Genomic DNA, 20,743 nt, shown 5'->3' with positions numbered 1-20,743 from the left:
TGTGTCTCTTCCATACGTGTGCAAGGCATGCATTCAGCCAAGGATGTGTGGAGAGCTAGGGCCGTCTCTGGTCTCTCCTGAGTGTGGCGCAGTCTTCCAGACCACCCTGGGTGTGAGGAAGATGACACACTGATGAGACGGGCCCTCCTCCTTCTCTTCTCCAGGGGCCAGAGTGCAAGGTCATTGGTTACCAGTGTAAGGTCCCTTATTGCCATGACCAAGAGGGATGCCTGTGTTTGGAACTCAGACACAGGCAGGAGACCAGAGCTCCACTGCTGAGGTACTGAGGGGAAAGCTGGGGTCTTCCCACTGTCACAGAAAAGTGAAGACTTCTGCTTCAAGCCAATTCTACACGGCCTCGTTTCTCTCCTTCACCAGGCCAGGGGAAAGAGACCACAAGACATGGTTCTCAGGTACAAGAAACTCGGGACCCAGGTGGGGAAGGGAGCCAGGTAAGCGGCTACCTCTAGGACATTCCCTGGGTGCCCTAACCTAGGTGGGCAAGAGGTTGGGAGCAGAGGAGGAGCGGGGTGGGAGTGTGGGTGAGCGGACACCCGGCCCTGAAGGACGAGGGAGTGCCCCATCTTCCCCTGTTTCTGTCCCCACTCCCGCTCCTCCTCGCCCCTGTGTGCCCCTAATTCCACCACCAGTGGAGCCCACGCTGGCTCACCACAGAACCTTGCCTGGATCGTCACACTTTGGTCTTCTCATTGGTGGATTTTCTAAGATTTGTATTATTAAAAGATGAGGCATATTAAAAATTTTAAGTTTATTTGAGCAAAAATCGATTCAAATCAGGCAGCATCCAATCTAGCAGTTAGAAAGGAGTGTTGAGGAACTGTACAAAAGGAAGGACTTTTATAGGCAGAAGGGAGGGGGAACGAGGAAGTTCTTCCAGCCAAGAAAGTGGGCTGGTTATTGCCAGGTCACTTTCCTTTAGTGGAAGCTGGGGGGAGTCTGTCAGGCGGATGACCTCACTAGTACTGATCAGGCACTTCCTGACGGACCAGTTTAAGATTCCATTTCTGGGAGAACTGAAACTGTAATTAAGTCTTGGTTTGGTGACATGGGGTTTAGCATACGGAACTCCATTTTGGGCTTTTTTTTTTTAAGTATGTTACTCTATTATGATTTATTTTTGTTTTTGTATGCCTCACTTTTTATAAGTAATTGACTTATTTGTCAGGTAGATGATGCCTTCACATAGTTCAAAATTCAAAAGGCACAAAACGGTATTCAGGGACAAACTCCCTCCCTTCCCAGGCCCCAGCAACCCCGCGCCCATCTGTGAAGGCAGACCCAGCTCTGCATTCCAGCTGAAGGGTTTCAGCTCCCAGCTCCCCAGCAAACATTTCCCTGCCAGTGGGACCACAGGGCCACCTGCCAGGAGCACCTCCAGTCCCAGCCCTGGAAGCAGGGTTGTCCTGACTGTAGCAGGACGTGATGCCTTGTCCACCAAGAATCCAGTGCCTGTTTGTGGAAGGGATGGGCAAACAAGGGACCAACATTATTTGATTAATATTCAGCCACCACATATCAGGGGCCTGCTGCATATTGTTACGTGTCTTATTTCTAATCCTTTCAGTTATTGCAGGTGAGGAAACTGAGGCTCAGAAAACTCAAGGACATTCAGCTTATAAGGTTTTTTTTTGGTTATATACTGTGCACCTTGACTCCCTGTAAGCATAAACACTCCCCTTTCTTGGGCCTGGAGGGGCATTGAGTCCTCCCCGCAGAGTGTCCCAATGCCCCTCCCCTCTTCTGCTCCGGCTGGGCAGGGACCCCGAGTTTTGGGAGATCTCTCGCTGAGTCCCCCTGACTCCTTCCACCATGTAGCTCCTGGAGACAGTCCCTGTCCCTAGGGGGAGGGTCCTCTCTTGCCCTTTGGGTGGGTAGGGAAATGCCAGTTGTACTCAGAAGACTTTTAGCATTTGGGGAACCAGATGAGAAGCTGGGGGGAGGGGAGGAATTCTCCTGCATCAGATGATCCTTCCAGCAGGGGAATGTCACTTCTTGAAGGGGTAGTGTCAACTGTCAGCCAGAAGGTTCATTAAAGAAGCCCCCGCTAACGCCAACAGAGAGGCGAGGAGGAATAATGATGAATATGGTGAGCTGAACAGTCCGTCTTCTCCGTGGTGCCAGCCCCACACCCGGCTGCCTCGTGAAACTGCTCAGGCTCCTGGCCTCTGGGGCCCTCTGTCCGGGTTCATCAAGGTACTCAGGATTGCTGTGGGGGAGGGGTGGTGCCCTGTGGTGTCTGCTCCCCTCTGACCTTGGGCCCCTGCTTCCTGAAAGGAGGAAGGGAGAAGGGAAGAGGGAGGAAAGGGAGCGGCAGGAGATGGGGGACGTCAGCTTTTTCTTAAAGGCCGAGAACCCTGGCTGCTGGATGGGCTGCTCTGGTGGGGAGGAGGACAGTCAGACCTCCCAGCTGTGCAAGGGCATTGGCCCGGGAGGAGGTACTGCTAAGGGAGGAGATGAAGGGTCCAGGTGATTCTGATTGATGGCTGACTGCAGGGAGGTGTGAGGAGCAGGCCCTAGTGGGATGGATGAGGCCCGGAGAGGAGGACGCACAGCCACCAGAGGCAGAGCCAGGGCATGGGGTGGGGGATGGGAGTCTCATGCCTTGGAGGAGCTGGGGGAGCCCTCTCTTTCCTCCTGGGATATCTGTCCCTTCCCAGGCAGGAGTCCTCAGGGGTCCTTGGCATTCAGTCAATTACCAGTTGCACAAGCAGCTCATCAAAGAGACTGCTGAGGAAGCCTAGGGGGCTGGAGGAGCCCCGTGAGGGCAAGGGAAGGTGGAGGGAGACCAAGGGCCTTCCCGGAGGAGGATCTGGTCTCTTTTCACCCCCAGAGCCTCAAGCTCTTTCTGCTGTGGCCAGAGAAAGTTCTGCAGGGACCTCTCACAGCCTGATGGCCGAGACCCATAGTGGAAGTCTCTGGGGAAGGTGCCCTTGTTCTCACTTTACAGATGAAGAAACTGAGTCTCAGAGAGGTTACGTGACTTGCCCCTGGCCACACAGCTGGTAAGTAGTGAAGTCAGAGTTCTTTGCCTCAGTATCAGGAAGTAAGAGGCACTCTCCATGAATCCTATAAAAATATGTTTTGGGTCTCCGCCCTCACTTCTACTGGAGAGCCTGATTCAAAAGTAGGTGTCAGGAACTGTGTGTAGAACACGTAAGTGAAAAACAAATAGAAAATGATGAATGGCGGGGAGGGCATAGCTTAGAGGTAGAGTGCCTACTTAGCATGCACGAGGTCCTGGATTCAATCCTCAGTACCTCCATTTAAAAAAATAAATAAAAATAAATGAACCTAATTACCTCCCCACCCCCGCCCAATTTTTTTTTTAAAGGAAAAAAAAAAGAAAGAAAATGATGAATGAAATCTGCCTCATGAGGTGCCTTCAGCACATGCCCACATGCCTGGAGGATGGAGCCCATCTCCGCAGGATAGGTTCTAAGCCCTCCCCAGCTGCAGGTGGGGAGGGGAGGGGAGGAGGGCAGCTGTGGTGAAGGCGCCCTGATGGTTCCCACCTGAGGCCCTAGGTTGTGTTCCCCTCCCCACAGGCTCCCCAGGTTTGGCCCTCACCCTCTGGCCAGGAAGGCCCAGGGCTGCTAGGGTGGTGGGGTGGAAAGGCTTTCCAACCTTAATGGGAGTGAATAAGGCCCTGCCAAACCCCAGCATTCATTGGCTCTGCCTCCTCTCAGCTAAGCAGGATGAGTGCTATGTGTTCCACTGGCTCTTTGGACTTAGTGAAATATTCACAAAGATTAGAGGTTTTAAAAGTAGCGAGTGAGCAGTGGTATCTCTGCTTGGGTGGGTCTCAGCCCAGCACCAAATGGCCCAGGGAAGGGCAAGGCTTGTGTGGCTGGCCCCCTCATGGTGAGTGGCTGAGTCCTCACAGCAGGGTGGCCTGGGGCTGATGGACCGAGACACAGTCCACATGGCACATGGAGTCCTGGAGCCCAAAATGCCATCTCTTCCATCCACCAGCATCCAGAGAGATGCCCCGCTGAGTTCAGGAATGTCGTGGGTGTGTGTGTGGGAGTAGGGAATGAGTAGGTGTCTGCAAGCTAGAGTCTCCACCAGGAGCACTCACTCTGGGCAAGGTTGGAGGCCCCCGCCAGCACACCCGGGCTGACTGGCCAGTGAGACTGCTCCCTGAGTGGTCTCCAAGTCTCTTCCAGTGCATGCAGTGGAGCAGCCTCCCCCTCTGTCCTGGGGAGGTGGGGTCAGGAGGGGAAACTGAGACAGGACAGGGCCCAGCTTTCTAACCCCAGGCCAGGTGAGGCAGTATCCTGATGTCCGGATTCCCTGCTGGGGAGGCTACAGAAGGAGTGGGAGAGAATTGGACCCTATGCGGCCGCTCAAGGCACCTACCAGCTGAGCCCCGAGCCAGCTCCCGCATCACATGTCTGCCCTTGGCCCTGTACCTATTATTACCAGGTAAGTTATTTTACAAGAGGATTTATTTTCAAGTCCCCTGGCCTGTTATAAATATTCTGTTTACAAGGGTCATTTTCCTACAACTTACTCATTGAGAGAAATACCACTGCAAGTGAGTTTTGTAAACGGAGGACTCCCTCTTTTAGCAGAAGTTCAACTTCTGCTCCTCTCCTGGGTCGGCCAGCTTTCCCTGCACCGAGTGTGCTCAAAGGAAGGTCTGCTTGGGATTTCCCAGGCTTGTATTGAGTGGCGACAACACCACAGCGCTGGGGGCAGGTGCACCTGGGAATTAGAGGACCTGGCTCCCACCTCAAAGGACGTTTGATTTTAAATACGGTAACAAGGCAGTTTGTACCACGTCGTCCCTGCCGCTCTGGGAAAGCCCGCCTGCCCGCCGGGCCTCCAGGGGAACCGCGCCCCGCACGCAGAGAGGCAGCGCCCATTCTCCGTCCACACGCGGAAAGGCAAGGCCCGAGGAAGGCCAGCACCTGCCCGGCGGCCACACAGAGACCCAGCTCGATTCTCTGACTCGTGGCCTCTGGAGGTTCGGGCTGAGGAGCGGGTCTGCGTGATTGCCCCCTAAGACACACACACACACACCGGCGCTTCCCCTCCAGGCCAGGCCGGCCGCTCTCTGCCAGCAGGTCCCCGCTGCCCTGTGCAGGGAGAGAGTCTGGCCGGCCCTTCGCGGACCTGGGTCCGCCGCTCGGCCGGGTCTCGGTGGACAGGGCGCCGGAGGACGACGAGACGGCGCCGGGCGCCCTCTGGTGGTCGCCGCGTGCGGAAGCGGGAGCACGGGTGCTTGGGGCCGCCGCCGGGCGGGGGCGACAGAGGCCAGGGAACCCCACGCGCGGGGACGTCCGGGCCTCGCGGCCTCATCTTCTTTTCCACAAAAAGGAAGCACGTTTGTGGTGAAACCGAACTTCTATAAAATCAATGAAATCGACTGAGACACCCGGTCCGTAAAACGGGAGAGAGGCGCCCTAGCGCTCGGGACCCGCGGGGAGGAGCCAGGGGGAGCTGCGCCGGGCGGAAATGGTGGCTATTGTCGCAGCGGCTCGCGGTTCCACTTGGGCCACCCGGTGAGGTGCGCGGCCGCGGGGCCCCCGGGCGGAGAGGCGGCAAGGGGGCGGGGGCTGACGAGGACATAACCCACCCCCGCCCCGGCCTCCCGCCCGCCAGGCCGCCCCGCCCCACCCCGCCCCGCCCGCCGCCCTTTGTCCGCCGCCAAGCCCCGCCCCCGCCGCCCCTGCGGCTTTGCGGGCCGGGTGCCCACCTCTTGCCCCGCCTCGCGGATGAGAAAAGCAGGGGTATGTATTTGCCCGCCTCTGCCGCCGAGAAAATCTCCAGGAGGGGAGGTGAACGGCTTCGGGTCACACGGCGCGGCCAGGTCCAGAACTCCTGTCTGCGGGCCAACATGAGCCTCCCGCGGACGTGGGAGGCTCACTCTCCCGCCCTGCGCCTCTGTCCTGGGGTGGCCCAGGCTCAGGAGCGGAGAAGAGCCGCCCCAGTCGCTGTGGCAGTTTGGTTTAAAAAAAACAAAAAACGCCTTTATTTGAAGAGCCGGGGCAGAGGCGACACTTTCTGGACTGTGAAATCAGAACAGGGAGATGGTAATTTTATGCTGCTACTGCTGCTGGGGATTTGGTCCTAGCTCCTAGGACTCTGCCTTGAAAAGACAGACACTTACTTGAGGGGTGGCTGCAGCCCAACCAGGGAAGGGGAGGATTCCGTGAGCGTAGCGCTCGTGCCTTGCCTTCCAGTCCAGGGACCGAAGCGGGACAGACACAGCTCGCACGGGGAGCAGCGGGAGGTGGTGCGTCAAGGAGTAGAAGCCGGGCTCTGCGGGAAGACTTTGGAGGCCGGGAGATGTGGGCGAGTAGGGAGCCCCCACCAAGACCTCTGTCTGCACTCTCCAGATCCTGGCACCTGGTAGGGGCTCAATAAGTAAATATCTAAGTATCTATGGAGGATGGAGGTTGGACTTGAGCTGTGTGGGCTCCCGCGGACCAGAGAGATCTGAGGGGTTTGTTTTGAGCCTGTCAGCCCAGAGGCTTTGCAGGGCGGTGAGGAGCCACCTGGAGGAGAGAGGCTCCAGGTTGTGTCTGGGTTGGAGAAGGTTGGCTGGGCAGGGATGCGGTTGAGGAGGGTCTGAGGGCTGGCAGAGGTCCCAGAGAGTGGTGAGGGCACCTGGGAAGTGGCCCCTTTGAGAGTAGGGCAGAGACTGGGTGAAATGAGGGCTGGAACTTACTGCTTGTAAAAGTAACAGTTGACAGCGGTAACCGCAGATACGTCACCAGCGAATGTTTGCCCGGGGCCTGCCGTTGGTCTCTCCAGCTCCTCCCTGAGATGTGCTCCCTGGTGGTGACCATGGTTGGCCTGTCCTGCCAGGCCAGGTAAGGCCCAAGTGAAAGCTCACCAAGCCTCTTATGTCCCTAAATACCTTGAAAACCCAGCAAAATCATCTTTTGTGGTTGTGGAAATTGCCTTTAGAATGTTGCATCCCCTGACTAAACATCTGGGTTCTGATGCAACTTCTTGCTACGCCAGCAGCCCCTCGCTGCATGGACCACAGGTTATCGCACTGATCAGGATCCCCTGCGGAAGAGTTAGTTACCTGTGACCGTTGACCTGGACTCCCTAAAGGAGTTATTAGGAGGGTACTGGAAGCTCCAGGACTGCCTGGGAGTCGGGAACAGGGCTTGGAAAACAAAGAGGGACAAAGGGAGTCTGGGTGGGTGGCAGGACTGCTGGAGGTGGTCCCTCAGCTGTGAGCACAGGGTCATGGGAGCGCTGGACCCCTGGGCACCTCAGCGGTGAAGGGAGGCTAGTGTCCCTGGATCGCTGCTCTTGGGGGAGCTCCTACTGCACAAGCCTGGGTCTGGGCTCAGCACCCTAGGTGCCCAGGAGATAGGGAGGGGATAGCCAGACCCCTTCGGCCTTTGAAATAGGAGGAAAGGCCCTGCCTCCCATGACAACTCACACAATGGGGATCACCTACAGATGGGAAGACACTGGCAACCCACCAAGTGTTTGCTGCTGAGAGCTGTGAAGGGTCTTCAACAGGAGCAGCCGGACCACATAAGCTTCTGAAAGGCCCTCCTGGCTGGAAATGATGTCATGGGAAGGGGCCAGCACCACAGCCAGAGCTGAGTTTCAACTGTCAGGGGTAAGAGGAAGAAGCTGCCGAGGGCTGAGGACACCCCGATGGGAAGGGAGCAGAGGTACTGGGAGGCTGGTGGCCCCAGACGGTGGGGGGATAGAGGAGTCGGGTCAGCAGGCCAGGCTGCTCCACCTGGGAGAGCAGCAGGGACTCAGGTGCTGGCGACAGGAGGGTTTTGTTGGTTTATTTATTTACCTCTTAAGACTGGAAAAGATGTACAGTAAGGGTGTGGAGAGGGAAAGGCCTCCTCCACCCTTCCCCATTCCCCCTTTGCCAAGACCTGTGTCCTGACCAGTCCTCCCATACATTTTCAAACTGATGTGTAAACCCCAGGTCAGGTTTGGGTTGGTCTCTTTTAGTAACTGGAATCATGCTGTGTGTGTTGTTCTTTGATATGCTTGTTGGAGATGTTTCCAGTGCAGCACACTCCTTTTAGCCTCTGCATGATGGTCCATAGAATCAGTGTTCACCATCCTGATGGACATTTGGGTTGTTTCATTCTGCTCTAATTGTGCCCACTTTCGTGCACACATTTGAGTACAGGGCTGGGGTTTGGGGGGAGAGTCTCAGTGTGAGTCCCTGCCCATCTCAAGAGAAGGAGTGTTGACTTGGCATCCAGCAGGCACCCCACTGTAGCCAAGCCGGGTGGGAGAGCAGCGGATTTGTGGATTTGGGACTCAGAAGTCCAAAGGCACCAATGTGACCAGGTAAGGGTTTGCTTCTGGGCTACAGAAAGGGCTGCAGGCCCAGACATGTCCACTAGATGGCGCCAAAGCCAGTACAATGAGGCCTGGGCTTCGAAGCCCCAGTTGCTGCAGGGGAAGTGAGTAGTTCCAGTGTCTGACTCCTTAGACCCTAGAAGATAGGTGAAGATTCTTTCAAGGTGCCAGTTGCCTTACTTATACACCTTGGAGGTTGTGGGGAGCAGAGCAACCATGCACTCATGGTTTTACAGGTAGAGCCCTGCCTGAGGGCTCTGGCCATGATGGGGGCTGAAATTCAGGCTGTGGGACATAGATGACAACCCAGGGGAGAAGCTGTTTCTTCTAATTCATACAAGTTTAGAAAGTGCCTGTGGTGGCCGGGGTCGGGGAGAAACTACAGCAAGACAGCTGGCGCTCCGTATTGCAGTACCTGCAGAGGAACTCAGCTCCTGGGGCCCAATGAGACCAGGATTCTCTCTGCTGGGCACTGAAGGTTCCTGATGGCTCTAGATAGTCCTGTCTCTGGAAGAAGTTCGCTGTCAGGTAGGAAATAGACACTGGGAAAATTGAAATTTGTGATATGGCCACTGTTCTAGTGGTCAGTTTTGAATCAAATAGGGTGATGTGAGGGCAAGTGCTTTGAAACCCCTGAAGCCTTCATCCAGGTGGGATAAATCCCATTTATCCAGGAAAGCTTCAAAGTGGCAGCAGCAGCAGCAGCAGCAGCAGCAGCAGCAGAATTTCCCTCCCTTCCTCCCTCCTGTCTCTCCCACCCCCTCACTGTCCCTTTTTCAAAGCCCACCTAGAGTATCCAAGTGCTCCTCTTCCAGCATCAGAAGCTGTCCCAGGCTCCCAGGATTGGAGCTCAAGCCTGACTTGTTAAAAATTAAATGTATTTGCAGAGAAATGTGAGCCTCCAGCCCCAGGTCGTAGCACACTGTAGGTGCTCAATGGACTTTGTAGGGTTGGAGGAAGGAAGAGGGGAGGAGGGATGGACTCAGGCTGGCTAGAGTTCCCTTCTCTGAATGTTCTGTGCTGGTGCAGGAGACAAGGTGTGGCTGAGTGGATTTCCTGGAGAGGGGTGAGCATCTCCCACCACAGGATGGTGACGTCATGCCTGGAATCTGGGGAGCCTGACTGCTTTGGAAGTGCTGTTCACTGAGGAGAGACTTCCCATCTGCATTCTCTCTCTGGGACATGCCCCCTGGGATCCAGGTAGGCCATCTACACCTGAAGCCACCAAGCTGGAGGGACCACATGTCTCCAGAGATGTCAAGGGCCTCACTATTCCGGTCTCAGCACAGGAGCCAGACCTGCTGACGCTGTACCCCAGTCCTTGAGCTGCCCCAGCTAACACAGAGTGGAGCAGAGATGGGCTGGCCCTGCCCAAATTGCACATTCATTAACAAAATAATACTGTTTTAGGTCACTCTGGTTGGGGGAAGGGGTGTTGTTTCACAGCATCAGGAAATGAAACACAAGACCTAAAGCTGGGGGTGACTAACCATCTGGTTTGTCGGGGACTGAAGTTTCCAGGACTCAAGACTTTCAGTGGTAACACTGGGTGAATCCCAGGCACATGGATGAAGCAGTAGTTCTCAAACTTCCTTGTGCATCCGAAACACTTGGAGAGGGAGGGTATAGCTCAGTGGTAGAATTCATGCCTAGCATGCATGAAGTCCTAGGTTCAATCCCCCATATCTCCATTAAAAGTAAGTAAACTTAATTACCTCTCCTCCACAACAAAATTTAAAAATAAAGAAATAAAAGTGCTTGATTTGGAAAAGAAAATCACAAAAAAATTTTTAAAGAAGAGAAGCACCTGGGGATTTATTAAAACACAGAAGCTGGGCCCTACCCTCTGAACTCCCAATTTAGTGGGTCTAGTTTTAGGTCTGATAATTTGCATTTCTAGCTCCCAGGTGCTACTGCTGTTGCCGATGGGAGCCCAGAATGACTGGCCTGAGTGAAAGGCTGAGTTCAGGACCTGCAAATCCCAGTTTATTGCATGTCCCAGTGCTTCATCCTCTGTGCAGTCCAGCAGTGAGGCAGGAAGTGGAGAAGACCAGGAGAAACCCACATCTTCCAGGCAGGGTGGCTGGGCACTATGGAAACAAGGCTAAGCCCAGGAGTTCCCAGCCTCCTTGGCACCACTTCCCAGAGGGAACCTCAGCTCCTGGAGAGAAGCAAAGTGAACAAACAGATGGGAGATGGAGAACAGGTGATGTCCCTGCAGAGGAGAGCACTGGTGTGAGAGGTACTGGGGAGGATCAGCAGGACCTGGGTTGATGAGGGGAGAATCTAAAGAGGACACAGTTCTGACATGAGGGATTGAGGAGGGTGGACTTGGGGAAAGTTCCAGACACATCCCCAGTGGAATCCAGTAGGTACCTGGATAGCATCCTGTGACTAGGTCATCTCCCTTTCCCACTGAGCATAAGTAGCAGCGCCATTATGTTTCATCATGTCTTCCCCGAATATCAGGAGATTAACCTTACCCTTCTCTTCTCGTGTGACTAAGACCCCAAACCTACTCAGATGAAAGGGTGAACAACACTGTGGTCTCCAGCTGTGAATCCCATAGGACTTGCTAACACTGCTCAGGGGTCCAGCACATTAAGTGGGGTGGCCCTCCATATGAATCATGGCCCGGCCATCCTCTGCCAACTGCCACTCAGAACAGGTGTCACATGCCAGGTCTACCTCTGAAATTTATCCCGAATTCAATAGTCTCATCTTCACCGCGCCACCGCAGTTCAAAGCTACCATGGCCTCACCTGGACCACTGCCTCCTAACTGGTTTCCCTGCCTCTGTTCTTGCTTCCCTACTCTGGGCACAGCAACCCGAGAAATCTTTCCAAAATATAAACCAGACCCTGCCACACCTTGGTTTAACCCTCCTCTGTCTGGACAGGCCTAACTTCGCATTAAGTTAATGATAGGTCAGTAGGAGGGCAAGAAGGCTTCTCTGAGGGGGTACTCGTCTCCTCTCTTCAAGGAGAGGAAAGGAGGCTGAGTAAAGAACGTTCCCCCTTTCCTTACAGAATAGAACTGAAGTGCTTTGGCATCTTGTTGATGAACGGTAGGACCATGAAACCATTTTTAAAGCAGAAAATATACTCTATTCAACACTAATAAGCCTTACAGTGCTGAACATTCGTGTTAAGAATATTTTCACTCATGTGTTCTGAAAATTCATCTTTTCCTCTATGTTGGTGAAAAGGTCAGGTGGGGAAGGGGTGCTGTCTCCACTCCTGCTTGAAGTTCCCGTCTGAATTCTAACTCTCCAAGGGAGAACTTCTGGGTTCCTCTCAGTTGTCATGATCTGCACTTCAGGCAGGCAAATTTCTTGCTGCTTCGGTCCACCTGGCTGTAAATGGAGACCAGTGCTAATAATTTGGGTGGTGGGGGGTGTTAGCTACCCCAAATTCTTGGCAAACCTTACTTGCATTCACTGTTTGAGAAGGACCACGAGAACACTACACAGGGATTTTAAGGCATCAGTTGCCTCCAGGCCTGCATGGCTTTTTCAGCTATCAGTAGTAACCAGGGGACAGAATGGGTCACGTGACTAGCAGGCTGTTCCCCAGGTGCTCTTTTAAACAAAATCCCAGGCTTCCCTCTCCCTCCCCTCCCAGAAGAGAGGAGACAAAATATCTCCTCAGCAAAGTCTTCTTGCCCTCCCAAGCTAGATTAGCCTCAGTATCCCACCACCTTCTTGTACTTCCTTCATCGCTCTTTCATCATCTGATGTTATTTCATTTCGTTTTCCTTGGTCTGTCTCTGGTCAACAGGATGTCAGCTGTCTGACAGCAGGGACCCTGCTGGGCTCAATGCCTTAGTATCCCCAGCATCTGATGCTGGGAGAGTAGATGCGCAAGGAGCATCTGTTCACTGAACTGTTACTGAATCTGTAGGGCCACTGGTCCAAACTGCCTCCGAGCCCTGGCATTTGGGCTGGTGACATCCCTCGACCTGAAGACAGCACCTAGTGACAAGGGTCAGGTGGAGGAGGACTGAGTCTCCTGCACAGCCTCCCAGCTGGCCCTCCTGTACCTCTCTCCTCTGCCAGTGCCCATGTCGGCTCCACGTCCTGCTCCGCGGAAGTGATGCTCCTTTTAGGAAACCCTCCACTCCTACTCCACTTCGGAGTTGGGCTGGTGGTGAAGACAGGAACTGGCGGGAGCTAGAGGAGGGGAAATAAGCCATCCAGCGCTGAGCAGCAAAGACTAACTTCTTTGGTGAGTCCGTTGAGAACAGGGTGAGCTGAGACCGAAGCCACGAGTCCACATCTCACATATAGGCGTCCAGGGTCCCTGTGCCACCACAGCCTCTCCATGGGGTCCCAAGACCAAATCAGGAGCCTCCCTCTCTCTGATTCTCTAAACTGCTAGCAGTTTACTACTTACTGATGGCCAAACACATTTAACACACAGATCTTCGTTAAACCTGCTAAGAAAGCCTGCAGGAGGAGCTCGTTTCCTGGATTACAAAAGAGGAAGCCTGTAAACCTGTATGTGGGTGCCTCCCCTGGTGCAGGGGGAGAGGACTGCAGCCAGGATCCTGGGAACACTGGCCTTTAGAAGACAGATGGGAAGAAGTGGAGGCTAAGAGAGAGGGTGGAAAGAGGGCCCAGAGTCTCGTAAGTTGGGAGAGGACAATGGAGGCCAGTGGAGCAAAGAATTTCAAGAAGGAAGTAGTAGCGGGGTCAAATATTGCAAAGCATCCCAGGATGTAAAGGTGTCAAGGGTTAACCACAGAGAGATTGCTGGTAACCTCTGGTGGGGGCAGGAGCCAGTGGAGACAAGGAGCCTAGGACTTCCTCCTGAGGAGCTTGTGCATATGATGGAAAGGTGACTGGGAAAGAGCTAATGGGGGCCAGGCTCAGGGGACATGAGCCTTTTTCCTTTTAAGATGAAACTTGAGCATGCTTACATGGGAAGAGAAAGGGTGGCCAGGCTGGGAAGAGAAACTGAGTGATGCCGGGAGGACCCAGGGGAATGGGGGATGGAATGGGACCAGAGGGAAGCAAGGCCGCTAGATGGGGTGGAGGCAGAGTGGAGACCAGGGCCTTGTCATTTGCTGGCAGGAGGCAAGCTCACTTGCTTGAGCTGGGCTGGAGGGGCGGTGGGCCTGTCATGGCTGCTGCAGGGCAGTGGGGGTCATGCAAGGCTCCAGAAGTAGGTCCAGTGGCTCTGAGGCCACGTGACCCAGATCAAGATGGTCCAGAGGGAGCAGGAGACTCTCCAGGAGCACTTGTCAGCCTAAGTGCAGGCACAGGTTTGCGGGTTTTGATTTCTCCCCTCTTCCTACAAATCCTCATTTTCTGGAGGCAGCAGCTTTGTCCCTACTTTGTTAGCCATGTGGCTCCACAGAGAGCTGGTTTAACAGTAAAACATATGGGGAGGAGAAAATTCTTCCATAAAACCCAACGAAAAGACCAGTAAACAAGTAAAAAGGGGGCCATAGGCCTACATTCCTGGGTGAAATAATTTAGTACAGTCCCACTGAAGTTTACCTATCAAGGCCTTGCAAAATGCCTGGAGAAAACCAGGCTATTTAAAAAAAAAAAGTTTCCATGTAAGATGACTGGGAGCTCCAAATCTGTTTTGGTTCTGTTGCAAATGATTGTATACTTTTAGATGGTGTTTCCTCCCCCCTCCACCCCGCACTGTGCCTCCTTAACTTACTGTTCAAAGGGAGTGGAACTGGACAGCTGCAGACTCCTTGGCACAGCCTCACGGCCTTAGCCTGGTAGACCTGACCACAACCATGCTGCCAGGCAGCGGACGTCTGTCCAGGAGCGTGGCCAGCCCTCTCTGGGAACTGATGTAAGTTTGAAGCTTGCTTTCGCCACTCATTCTTCCTTTAAATTTGTCCCCAGAATTTGAGGCTCTTTCTGGCTAGGATGAAGATCTTCATGCTAGGGATATCAGAAGGAACTATGTCTGCTCTGAGCATGAAAGAACTGCCCAGGAGGGAAGAAATTCTGTCACAAAACATCTCAGAGATCAGTTCATCTGGTCCAGACCTCCCATTTCATAGGTGAGAAATGCAAGTCAGCCCAGAAGAGCTGAGTGTCCTGTCAATGTCACAGTTGCCAGGTGGCTGGGGCTGTCTTGGGAAAACAGGGGAACTGTGAAAAGAGGAAGGTGGCCTGTTCAGATACTAGCAAATAGTCCATGAAGCCACAGTATTATGGTACCCCTTTTTAGGCCAGAATAAATAAAAACCTTCACTTTAACTTTCTGTGATCTCCACAGATTGCCTGTCTGTATGCTACTCAATCCTTTATTGTATAAAGGCTTTCCCAAGATGCTACAGAGATGTATACAATCCCTTAGGCAGAAACAGTGTTCAGAGGATACTGATAAATGGGACATAAAGTGTGTTTGCCATAGGATTTTTAATCCTTTAAGGGATTTAATTATATTAAAGAGCTAGATGAATGTGTTCCAGGAAAGATTCTGTACCCCTCTCACAGCCAGCTCACGGCAAAGCTACCGGTCCCCAGAAACAATGAACTGGGGCTTCAGGCTATTGCTGGCAGCCTTACTTAGAAAAGGCTGAACTCCAAGGAGTCCCTGATAATCACTGTGGGGGACAATACAGGCAGAAACGCCTCAAGTCTCCTTACAGAGTGCTGAGAAAAGAACAAACAAAAAAAAAGGGCAAACAGAAGCCCCCAGAAGAGTAGTCAAATAAAGGTCTTTGAGACCACAGAGAAAAGGCTGACTGAACACACAGCTCAAAGTATAATCACCAACTGGCTGTGACAAATCTCTGTCCTCCCCAGACCTTGGACTCTGAAGTTAGTTCTCAATACAATGCCAAAGCCCAGTGGATGGATGTGGAGAGTGTAATTTGCTCTCCATCCCCTCTGCACTTAACTGTTTAAAAGGTTCAGCAATCCTGCTTATGACGCAGGTTAAAAATCAAAACCTTCAAAAAATCAATCTGTCCAACCCACAGAATGGGAGAAAATATTTGCAAATCATTTATCTGTTAAGGGATTGATACCCAGTTATATATAAAGAACTTCTACAACTCAACATTAAAAAATAGGCAAAGGAATAGACATTTCTCCGAAGAAGACATACAGATAGCTGATAAGCATATGAAAAGATGTTCAGCATCACTAATCATTAGGAAACTATGAATCGAACCACAGTCAGATACCACTTCACACCAATTAGGATGGCTGATTCATACATACATAAAACAAGTGTTAGAGAGAAACTGGAACTTGTGTGTATTGCTAATGAGAAAATAAAATGGTGCCACTGTAGAAAACAGAATGGATAATCCTCAAAAAGTTAAAAATAGAACTACCTTATGATCCAGCTATTCCTCTCCTGGGTATATATCCAACAAATTTTAAAGTGGGGTCTCAAAGAAATATTTGCACATCCGTATTCATAGCATTGTTCACAGTGGTCAAGATGTGGAAACCCAAATGTTCATCAATGGATGAATGAATAAACAAAATACACATACATACAATGGAATAATACTCAGCTTTAAAAAGGAATAAAATTCTGACTTATGCTACAGCATGGGTGAACCATTAAGACATTATGCCAACTGAAATAAACCGGAAACAAAATGAACAAATATTACATGACTCCTCTTATATGAAGTACACAGAGGAGTCAAATTCATAGAGATGGAAAGTAGGAGAGTGATTACTAGGGGCTGGGGCAGAGGGGAATGGGGAGTTACTGTTTAATGGGGACTGTGTTTCAGCTTGGGATGAGGAAAAATTTCTAGAGACGGATCCTGGTGATGGTTGCGTAACACATGGATATACTTAATGCCACTGAAATGTACACTTAAAATGTTTAATATGGTAAATATTATGTTCTGTATATTTTACTACAACAAACATAAATTAAAAAATCAATTTATCACCAGATACAATTGCCATGTCTCAATGTCAGTATCAAAATGTCTTGTTCTAAGGCTGGAGAGAAAAAAGGTGAAATCTTTTCAGGATGAAATAACTTATTCTAAAAGACTCCTGGATAGAAGATCCATATGCAAAACAATTAGCAACAAACCATGAAAAAGCTATTTTTAAAATATAGATATATTTTAAAATATATCTTCCAGGTTCACTCTGCTTAAGATATAGAAATAAACAGTGAGGGGAAAAAAATGGATAATATTCAAAATTGTAACTTTCCTCGGGCCCATTTCAGAGCTATGACAAAGCAACCAAATAACTGAATTCCAAAGGGTAATAAACCCATCCAAAGAAAGAAGCGATGCACTGAGCATGCATACTATGCTGAGCATGGAAGAAAAAGATGGGTGTCACTGGAGATAAGGAAGAAGAAGAAATGAACTAAAACTTTAACAAGTTTTTAAAAGCTGAGTGCGGGCTAGTGTGTCACTTTTGACAGCAGAGAGGACCAGAAAAGGAGAGCTCATACTCACTTGCAAGCTCTTTTCTAGGCTGGGTCTCCAGTGGTACAGAGCAGGAGGCTAGAGAGAGCCGCCCTTGGCAGCACAGGCACCCGGGAGGGATCGGCTGCTCTGGGGGAACAGACATGAAAACCCAACTCCTTCCCAGGGACACTTCTCTCCTCCACAGCCCAGGCAAAAATCTATCCTGTCAACACTAGGGAGGAAATGAAGTACACCGCCATAATGTTTTTACACTGTACTTGAACTGGTAGGATGTATTTGAAGGCAGACTGTGACACATTAAAGATACATGTTATGAACCCTAGCACAAACACTAAACAAGCTAAAAACAAAACAATAATAGAATTCCAAAAGAAGGCAGTAAAAGAGAGGGAAAATAATCCAAAGAACAGATGAGACAAAGAGAAAATAGCAAGATTAGAGATTTAAATACATCTCTACTAACAATTACATTAACTGTAAATTGCCTAAACACTCCAATGAAAAGCAAACGATCATTAGATTGGAATTTTTTAAAAATACCACTATATGCTATCAACAAGAAACCCATAAAGACATGGATAGGCTAAAAGTAAAAACACAGAATATGATATACCCTGTAAACTTTAATCAAAAGAAAGCTTAAGTGGCAATATTAATACCAGAGGAAACAGACTTTGGGACAAGGAATATAACTTAGGATTAAAAAGATACATTACATAATAAAAAAGGGGTCAATCCATCAAAACATAACAATCATAAATGGGGAGACACCCAACAACAGAGCTTCAAAATATGTAATTCAAAAATTGACCAAAAAAGGGCCACAAAATAGAATTTAGTTGAAGACTTCAACACTCTTTTGTTGGTAATTGATAGAACAAGTATAGTCAGTGAGGATAGAGAAGACCTTACCACCAATTATCAGCCAACCTGACCTGCTTGACGTGTGGAAAACATTCCACCCAAACAAAAGACTACACATTCTATTTAAGTGAAAACGGAACATTCACCGAGAGACTATTCTGGGACCTAAAACAAGTCTCAATCAGATAAAAAGGACTGAAACCATATAAAATATGTTCTTTAGCCACATGGAATTAAATTAGAAATCAACAACAGAAAACAACTGGGAAATTCCCAAATATTTGGCAATGAAGCAATGTACTTCCACAGAACTTACGTATGTATCAAAGAAGAAATCACATAGGAAATTAGAAAATATTTTTAACTAAATGCAAAAAATAAAAACCCCATATACCAAATTTATGGAATGTAGATAAGGCAGCATTGAGAGGAAAATTCAGCTTCAAATAATTGGATTAGACAAAGATCTCTAATTACCTAAGCTACCTTATGAAACTGGGGGGGGGGGTAAGAGAGGTGGGACCAAATTAAACCTAAACAAGTAAAAGGAAAGAAATAATAAAAAGAGGTAAAATCGGGGGTGGGGGGGAGGGGATAGCTCAGTGTAGAGTGCATGCCTAGCATGCACCAGGTCCTGGGTTCAGTCCCCAGTACTTCCGTTAAAATAAGTAAATAAATAAAAACCTAATTCCCCCACCCCAAAACAAAACAAACAAAAAGAGGTAAAATCAATTACATTTAAAAAAAAAATCAATGAAGCCAATAACTGATTCTTTAAAGGATGCATCAAAGGGGCGTTATCAAGAATATGAAAAGACAACTTAGAGAATGGGAGAAAATATTTACAAATCTAATTAAGGGTTTAACATCCAGAATAGTTAGCACTCTTAAAACTCAACAACAAAAAGGCAAACAACCCAGAGGGGAGGGTATAGCTCAAGCAGTAGAGTGCTTGCTTAGCATGCACAAGGTCCTGGGTTCAGTCCCCAGTACAGCCTCCAAATATAAATAAATAAACCCCCATTAAAAAAAAAAAAAAGAAGAGAAAAGGCAAACAACACAATTTAAAAATGGGTAATGGACTTGAACAGACATCTCTCCAAAGAAGATATAAAAATGGCCAATAAGCAAATGAAGAGATAACCAACAACACTGGTCCTTAAGGGAATGCAAATCAAAACCACAATGAGATACCACTTCAAATCCACTATGATGGAGCCATAAAAAAACCAAACACAGAAAACAACAAGTGTTGGAGGGGGTATGGAGAAACAGGAACTCTCGTATGTTGCTGGTGGGAATGTAAAATGGTGCAGCCGCTGCAGAAAACAATTTAGCAGTTCTCAAGAAATTAAACACAATTATCATGATGTGGTAGTTCTACTCCTAGATATATACCCAAATACTTGTTCACAAATGTTCGTAACAACACTATTCACAATAGCCAAAAGTGGAAACCACCCAAATGTCCATCAATAAATGTCCTGATAAACTGTGGTACATAGGTAGAATGTAAAGCACTTATCATGAAAGCTTAATATATTTAAATTAAAAGCAAAAACTTCTAAGTAGTAAAAGACATTATAAAGTAAAAAGACAATCTGAAGTGTGTTACCAGTTATTTGTGATGCATAAGACCAAAAATAAATTGTAGGATCCAGAATATTTAAAGTACTCTTACAAATCAAGAAAAAGCCCAAGAGAATGGATAAAGGATATAAACATGTATTTCACAAAAGGCCAGTAACATGAAAAGATGCTTATCCTCACTGGTCATTAAGGTAAAATTATAAATTGGTAAAATTATAAAATCTGACAATTGTCCATAAAGATGTGGAACACAGGCACTCTTGTATATTGCATTTGGGAATTTAAATCAGCACAATCATTTGAAGAGTAACTTTGTATTATCTAGAATAGTTGAAGATCCATGTAGCTTATAACTCAACAATCCTATTTCTTGATATATACACTAGAGAAACTCTTGCACATGAGCATAAGTAGACATGTACAAGAATGTTTTTAATAGTGGAAACCTGAGAAAACCCCTAAATGTCTCACAGCTGAAGAATGACTACACGGTGTTATAGTATCCACATGATGGAAAAGAGTAAAGTTATATGAAGCGATTTACTAAAAACAATGCAGAAAAAACTGTCAAATGATTATCATTTATATAAAATTCAAAAGCATTCCGCAAAACCCAAACTATCTCCCTGTTCTACGAACATACAAAATTATAAAAGCCTTATGGAATGATAAACATCAAAATCAGGATAATGATTATCTTTGGGAGGAAGAAAGAGGAATGGTAATCAGTGAAAGGTACAAAGGGCCCAAACTTTCATTAATATTTCTTAGAGAAGATCTGAAGCAAATAAAGCAAAACAGCAAATGTGACCAAAGCAGGTGGTGAGTTCATGAGTACTCATATTCTACTCTATACTTTTCTGTACACTAGAATTATACTATTATCTCTGAGTGGTAGGTTTATAATTTTAGTTTTATTCTTTTCACCTATGTATACTGTCTGTATCTGCTATAATAAATGGGCATGGCCTTTATAATGGAAAAAACAATCACTGAAAGTTACATATTTTTATACTCACCTGATAAATCCAAGTCTGCTATCCATTACAATCCATTTCCTCTTCCTAATAGACACACTCACCCCTCTATGAGTTTTGGCTGGGCACATGACCGCCCAGGTAGAGACCCTGCCGCTACTCAAGGGCATGTTAACTATGTACTTGCTAATGGAAAATGAACACAGACAAATAAGGGTTTTCCCCTTAAAACTGGGCATGAATCCCTTTCCTCAACCCTAGGTAAACCTGGAATGTGATCCCAGCAAAACTGAGTCTAACCATGCATACAAAGACAATACCATCCCTCAGGATGGTGGAACAGAGTAACATTACAGAAATCTGGGGCTCTCAATCTCTTCATCAAGTACTGGTGCCCACCTGCCTGCCCCACTGCCTCCTTTGGCTTATATGGGAGAACAGATGATCTTATTTGAACCACTTTATTTTTGTTGTCCCAGATTAGCCAGCATTCTAATTAACAATGGCAGGAAAGACCACTTAAGGGTTGGACCTTCCATTTTTCCACTGAAGTTAACATTTAAGAACAAAGACTCTTTCAGAAAGGC

The 20,743-nt window shown here is 48.8% G+C and overlaps 1 long non-coding RNA gene across 2 annotated transcripts; it reads right to left on the bottom strand.

Annotated features, from left to right (window-relative positions):
* Positions 1-11,496: 11,496 nt before the first annotated feature.
* LOC140688757 (uncharacterized) lies at positions 11,497-17,795 on the bottom strand. 2 transcript variants are annotated; one of them, XR_012063557.1, is made up of 4 exons: positions 17,638-17,795; positions 14,004-14,236; positions 12,370-12,499; positions 11,497-11,683 (listed from the first exon to the last, which is right to left on the bottom strand). It is a non-coding gene; the product is annotated as an uncharacterized lncRNA (long non-coding RNA). The 2 variants fall into 2 exon arrangements; XR_012063556.1 differs by lacking the exon at positions 14,004-14,236 and having other exon boundaries at positions 17,638-17,794.
* Positions 17,796-20,743: the final 2,948 nt, after the last annotated feature.

Source organism: Vicugna pacos, chromosome 23 (assembly GCF_048564905.1).
Source record: "Vicugna pacos chromosome 23, VicPac4, whole genome shotgun sequence".
Taxonomy (NCBI): domain Eukaryota; kingdom Metazoa; phylum Chordata; class Mammalia; order Artiodactyla; family Camelidae; genus Vicugna; species Vicugna pacos.
This window is presented reverse-complemented; position numbering and strand designations above follow the sequence as displayed.